The sequence below is a fragment of the Amblyomma maculatum genome, chromosome 2 (genome assembly GCF_055883805.1).
Source record: "Amblyomma maculatum isolate TAMU_Amacu chromosome 2, ASM5588380v1, whole genome shotgun sequence".
Taxonomy (NCBI): domain Eukaryota; kingdom Metazoa; phylum Arthropoda; class Arachnida; order Ixodida; family Ixodidae; genus Amblyomma; species Amblyomma maculatum.
In genome coordinates, this window is record NC_139345.1 from 154,844,769 (window position 1) to 154,851,326 (window position 6,558).

A 6,558-nucleotide genomic window follows, 5' to 3' on the forward strand; every position below is an offset into this window, starting at 1 on the left:
TACGTAACCAGATTTTCTGCACTCCGCTGTGCAATTTATAGGAAAATGATCAGTCACAACGCTTTTTCAAATTATCTAGGGAATGCAGGGAATTTTAGTGCGCACCTGGCAGCATTCGGATAAGGGAATGCAACAGGACGACTAATAAGAAGAAAATAATTTTTTATGAACATTTTAATCTCTGAGTTTAGGGTTGTGGATTATGATCTGAAATGATTGCTGTCATAGTCATATGCAAAGAGCAATGTTTTAAAAATTTGGACCGAGCAATTGTCATTTGAAGCGGTAAGAACCTGTTTTGAAATCTGTACAATTTGGCTTTACCGGGCTGCGCATTTGCAAAATGGGTTAGCTTCAATAAAATAACGAGAGTTTCCGTCATTTATGACGCTGAAGACGAGCTTTACTGGTGATTCGAAGCGCAGAGTTGTTATTTTAGGATGTGCTGCCGCAAAACCATCCTAATCACCAAGGAAAATCTATTTCCGCGCTCGTTATTTCCAGCCGCAATGTTGATTTCACACTTTTTAACTGGATTCATCGATACATCTTCGATGTTATAGGCCTACAATTTCACGCTGTACCTTTGCGCAACACAATTAAAATAACGTGATTAGTAGCTCATCTTTATTCTTTTACTGCGTTGTAGAGGGCAATACTATCTTCCTTACCGCACATTTTAACTGAGCAGACTGCACTACCGTGTCTTTCCAATAATCTTATAGTCCGCTTATATACGGCACGTATATTTAAATCACTTATATTGGCTCTGCACACCACAATTTCGACATTAGAATGATAACGCCCGCTATACTTCCTGCGTGTCATTTTGTAGCTTTATTACATGGCTTTGAACTTATGAAAATAGAAAAAGGAAAGTTACACTGGAGTTCCAACTTAAGGGCACTGCATCAGTAGGTGCTTGTGAGCTTGCGTCGCACCGCTGCCGCCTTTTGGGCCGCGGCTTACATTAGATCGCGGGGGTTTCGGCCTCCGTATGCCACTTCAAACAAAAGGTATGGAATGCCAACATGTTATTTGCCAGTTCCCTAATTGTGAAATTATCCCTCCTCTAAATAAGCTCACAGTTAGTTAGCATGCAGTCCCAATTCAGAACATTACGTGCCGAACCACAGACATGCATATTTATCCTGTTTGTTTGTAGCTCATACAACAGGCCCTTGTGGACCAGTCAGTTGCATGTAGAGCACGTGAATTAAAGGTCACGCTTTCGAACCTAGCATGTATTACAGCAAATTTTTTTTAAGCGCAAATAAATATGTTTTAACGTCAAACTACTTCAGACATGCAATGATATTTAAATGTCATTACATGTCAATATTTATTATTATTTTATATTCCGAAATGGCGTAACTTTAAACTGAACATCTAGGGTTGTTTAAAATTTACGCAAGTGTTCATATAGCTGTGACGTAATGCCCGCCTCGACTAATCAGGAATAACTGGGCTTAAGGATTCTTACGGATGCAAAAGCCCAGCACGAAAGTTCTCAAAAATCATCATGTCTGACTCTTTCGTGATTGACTTGCCAGATCGTGAACTCACAGTCCATGTGTCTTGGACTGTGTCCAATAGTGATTTCACGCATCATGAACGGTCTAACAAGGATAAAGGGCACAATATTTCAGCGCGGATCACTACTTAACAATAATAAACTCAAATAGAAAGGTTGAAGTTTGCACATGCCGAAATCGGGGCAACGGAACAAATCCCTAGGACCGGAGCAAGTTCAAAGCCAGGAATATCTCGTGGGAAACATGTACGAAACGTTGTTGCTGGCGCCGTTTTTTTTTATTTTTTCAGACATGGTATGTTATAACAGTAAAAGCATGTTCTATGTACATGAACTATGTACCGAATATTATGAAAAACAGCACCTGATCAACACGATGCGAAATAGGAACTATCTATTTAACTAAGCTCTAAAGAAAGGCAACGCAGAGTCTATTAATAAGTGGGAGTGCCACACCGGTTCGAACTCTGCTTGTGCCTACAATTTCATAAAATTAGCAATAACCCTAACTGTCACCGCATTCGATCGCCTCGCGTGCAGACTAATAGCACTCTGGCTATGCGCATTGCACGTCCTAATTCTCATCGCCTTCCATCGCTGTGGGAAAGCTTTGTCACATCCAACTTGGTTTACCTACTTTAAAACCCTACCATTTTTCAATAACGGCCAACGGCGCCAACGGTGACGACGTCGGCTTTCCAGCAACATAAGATCCCTAGGCTGCCGCGTAGCATATACACTTCGGTCCGCTCATTAAGGCACTGAAGGAAATGTCTCCCAGCTTTACGTTGCTCCCCTTCTGGTAATTATTGTAAACTGATGTCTTCTCTTTACCGTTAGGCTTTCCCACTCGCCAAACGTTTCTAGATATTCGGGGTAAGTGTTTGATAAGATAACTTTATTGACTGTATAATTGCACAATAAAATTGCTCATTCGGGGACCGACTGGCTTTTGGTATCTTGTTTGAAAAGTAAAAAAAAAAAAACGAACTATTGCTGTTGTATAAGAATCTTACTTTTCGTGAGCATAGCACGAACTTAAGAACCAAACTTTTTTTTTACTGATCGGAAGCTTAGGTATATCATTGAATATATTCACAAAATGTCTTAGAATATTCCAATTCGAAACGTACCCGTAGGTTTTCTATGGAAGTCCTAATTATTCATGGTGAAAACCGGACAAAGTTCAAAATGAGTATCTGGCACTTTTGAGAAGCTTACAGAGTTTTATTCGACATCAAACGTACTAAGCAATACTCGGTTAGCTACTAGTATTTTTAAACTTGGAGTCCATTGTATTTACGCTGTTTTCACAGCTCGGTGCAAGTCCAAGAAAAACTATCAAACCAAACTTGCGTATCGCGTCACGAGCGTATGCCTCTAGCATCAGCATGTGCATTAGAGTACCTTATAATACTTAGTTGCTGCCTCACACTCAAGGTGCGTTCCAAAATCCGGAATGTGGGCCTCTACGGTGTGAGCGTGCTTTTCTTTGAAGAATCTGATCACTAGACGGATTTGTCAGTCCAAGTAATTTGGAGATGTGAAGTACAGTACAGCACGTTGGTATTCTAAAATGTTTCAGTAAACTGCGCACGAAGCTTCAGTACGGCAGTAACTTTGTTGATTATTGAGGCGTTTCAAAACGATATTTAACTAGTTTGGCTGTGCATGATGCAAAAGCATAACCTTTTTTTTTTTGCCCCTCCCCTCTATAATGTACTATGCAACGTTACTAGAAAACACTCAGTTTCCCAGGTCCCCATACCGCCCAGCGGAGGAGTGTGATCCAGGTGGCCGTCGCGAGAACTAGCGGCGCTGCAGTAAACTCTTGTTCCTTGCCGGGCGCGTCGCCTGCTACATGCTGCACGAAAACATGGAGCGGCCAGCACACAGGTAGCTTTTGCGTGGTGCGGTCGCACTGTGCATGGCTGCAGTATAATTATACCTACATTACGATAGCTTCGGCTTTGAGGCGATGCATTACCTTGAAGAATGCTTTGGTGTTATGAGAAATTCACTTCTTAATGCTGTGAAACAAGTCTGAGCGCTGTCGGCTTGGTCACAAGAAGTGTTTCTTGCTTTACTGCCTGGCCTGTGTTTTGTAGTGTGTTCTTTCAGGGTCTAGATCCTGTCATGCAAATAAATTAGTTAAATTTTTAGGGCACAGGAGCATTCTAACCTTAGAAGGTAACGCAGTGGGTGCCACGTCTACTCCTGCGCTGCGCAGATTGCCTCCATTATATGCAGAAATCTGTTAGCCTGGGCAGCCTGTTCATGCAGTGCATGAAGTCTGGCTACTCGCGTCAAACGATATAGTGAACACAGATTACGAATAAACGGCCTCCGTCGTCGCCTAATCAGGAGGGCTTTTCCTAATGTCTCACTTTCGAGGTATAACGTGGAACATGGAACAAAAATATTCCTTTGTCATTTAAACAACGTCAGATTTGAAGAGTTATTTAATGGGTTTACTGAAAGAGGATTCAGTGAGAATGGGCGTGTGCAATGCGAATGAAATTACTGAACAAGCGCATGAGCCTATTAAAAAAAACTTATATTGCGAATAATCAAGTCGCGTCCTTGAATTCCCCTTCCCCTTTGCACAGACACATACAGAGAGAAGAGAAAAATGACATAATTTTACTACTTTTAGGGGAAGGTATTGTAATATCAAACTACCACTGGACTTCAGTTTTAAAGCACGGCATTCAAGATAGCAGCGTCGAAAGGGCGTTAGAAGTGAATTGCATGAACCTAAGGTATTTAACGCAACTTAAAAAAAAAAATGGGCAACAATGCAAATATTGTCAACAATACTAATATCGAATGCTAATGAAATGCAGCAAGCAACCAGAACTTGACTGCATCAACATAGAAAAACATTACGGGTTACAAGCAGAACATTGTACTTCTTTTCGGAAATATTTAGGAAATAGCATAATCTTTTTTTGCGCCTAGTGGGAAAGGAGCATTAGCATTCCTAACTCTACCTGACCATCTTTTTTTTTTTTTTTTTGCGTGCGATTTTGTATTGCAGCAACAGCAAAAACGACATTTGCAGCGAACTTCAATGCGTGAATTAAGAAGCTCATATGCATGGTTGGTAGCATATATGTTGATCTCATTCAGAAGCTTATACGCTTTTGTGCTTTCCCGCCTCACAAAAATGCACTTAGGAAGCCGTTCGACATATCATAATTCAGTCCAAGCAGGAGCTTGACGTAGCAGCCATTGCAAATCTGGAAGGCCCATAGCTTGTAGACGCCGATCCAGATCCTCATCTGGCCTTTTTAAATGCTTATCTTTGAACATCGAGAAACAGCTTGAAGAACTGTGAAGAAGCGAGAAGGTACAATCCCATCCCTCCTAACTCCCTCTAATTACCCAAACAGAAGCCAAGAGTCATCCCTTCAATCAAATAAAGGTTTTATTCATTCATTCTCTTTTTTCTTTCCTTGTCAGGTGTCCCAGCTCACAGCATGCGCTTTCTACGCCCCGTGCTGAGTTATTATGTAATTTTTGTGATCATCTTGCTTGTCGAATTTCTCTGCAGTTATTATGATGGCTCCTTCATCGCATTAGCTCTGAGTTGGAAGCCCCATGCTCAATTTTGCTTCATTGACATATGTTTCAGAAGAGCTTCTATGTTTAGGTACTCAAGGCTCAATTCACATGATAGGAGAACTTTATGCGCAACATCATTGCCGTGACAATTAATTAACATCTCAATGACAGAAGTCTTCTCAACAAGAAAATTTCCTCGCCCTCATGGCTCGTCTATATATTCGTCGCGAAAATACAAAATTTTTATTCGAATTGCTGGTACTGGGATGAACTCAAAATGATCCAAATCAAGATCCGTTTGTGCAGCTCACCTCTCTTATTTGCGCTATGTACACTGATAGGCTCTTGAATTCTTGCAAGCTCTCTTCCATCATTGCTATAGAAACACACGGGGCAGCGCGATTATTAGGGTGCTTTCTCTTCGGCATATAATGCCTTTTGCGTTCGAAGTATGTGCCAGCAAAAAAATAAAAAGCCTTGCTACACGAACTTCCACGATAGTACTTGAATAGAGTTCCTTTTTTAAATGCCGATCAGACATTGCTCACTTTGATGTAAGTTATCTTTTCTGTGCAGAGCATGGTGCCCACCTTTTAATCTCGAGGACGTCTATCAGTGACATGAACCAATGACGCACTTCCAAGTAATCGTTTCAATAGGTTTTTTTGCCCCCAGTGCAAAGCATACAGGCCAGCATGACGAGGTCTGATGTCAAAAAAAAAAAATATTGCACAACGCTTAAGCTTCCTCATAAAAGAGAACGCAATGGCGCCTTTAACGCCGTCTCTTCATTCCGCCCATTTTAGGCTAGAAGCTGGCACGTAGTTGGCAAAGCGTACATCTATTTGGTTTGGTTTTAGAGGGACGACGCAGCAACCTTTTGGCGCACACCCTACATTTAGAGGGATTGGCATAGAATTGGAGGCACACATATCCGTGGTTTTAATCCCTGTCACAAATTGGACTGAAACCATAAAAGAAGGCGGATGCTAAATAAGCTAAAAATTGCATGGCACCACGCCGAACGCTGCGTAATGAACGGCTACCTCTTAGCTTAATACGATATGACTTGCATGTGACGATATCTCTCAATGAAAAGAAATGCAAACGAAGAGCAGACGCCGTTACTAGAACGTTGGTTTTGGCGAGCAAGTGGCAAAGCTGTCAAACTTGTTTCACGGCATTAAACTTCGCATCACACAAGCGCGTTCTCTGACGAAATCCATACCTTCGAAGCCAAAACTGTCGTAATGCATTCAGAACGGCACTGCAGCCGTGTAGAGTGCAACGGCAGCACGTAACAGCTACGTGTGTGTCGGCCTCTCCATGCTTCCACGCCGCAGGTAGCTTGACAACGTGCCCGGCACGAAGCAAGACTCGACTGAAGCACCGTTAGTTCCCGCGACGGCCACCGGGGACACCTCTCCGGGCGGAGCTGTGAAACTGAGTTGGGTCTT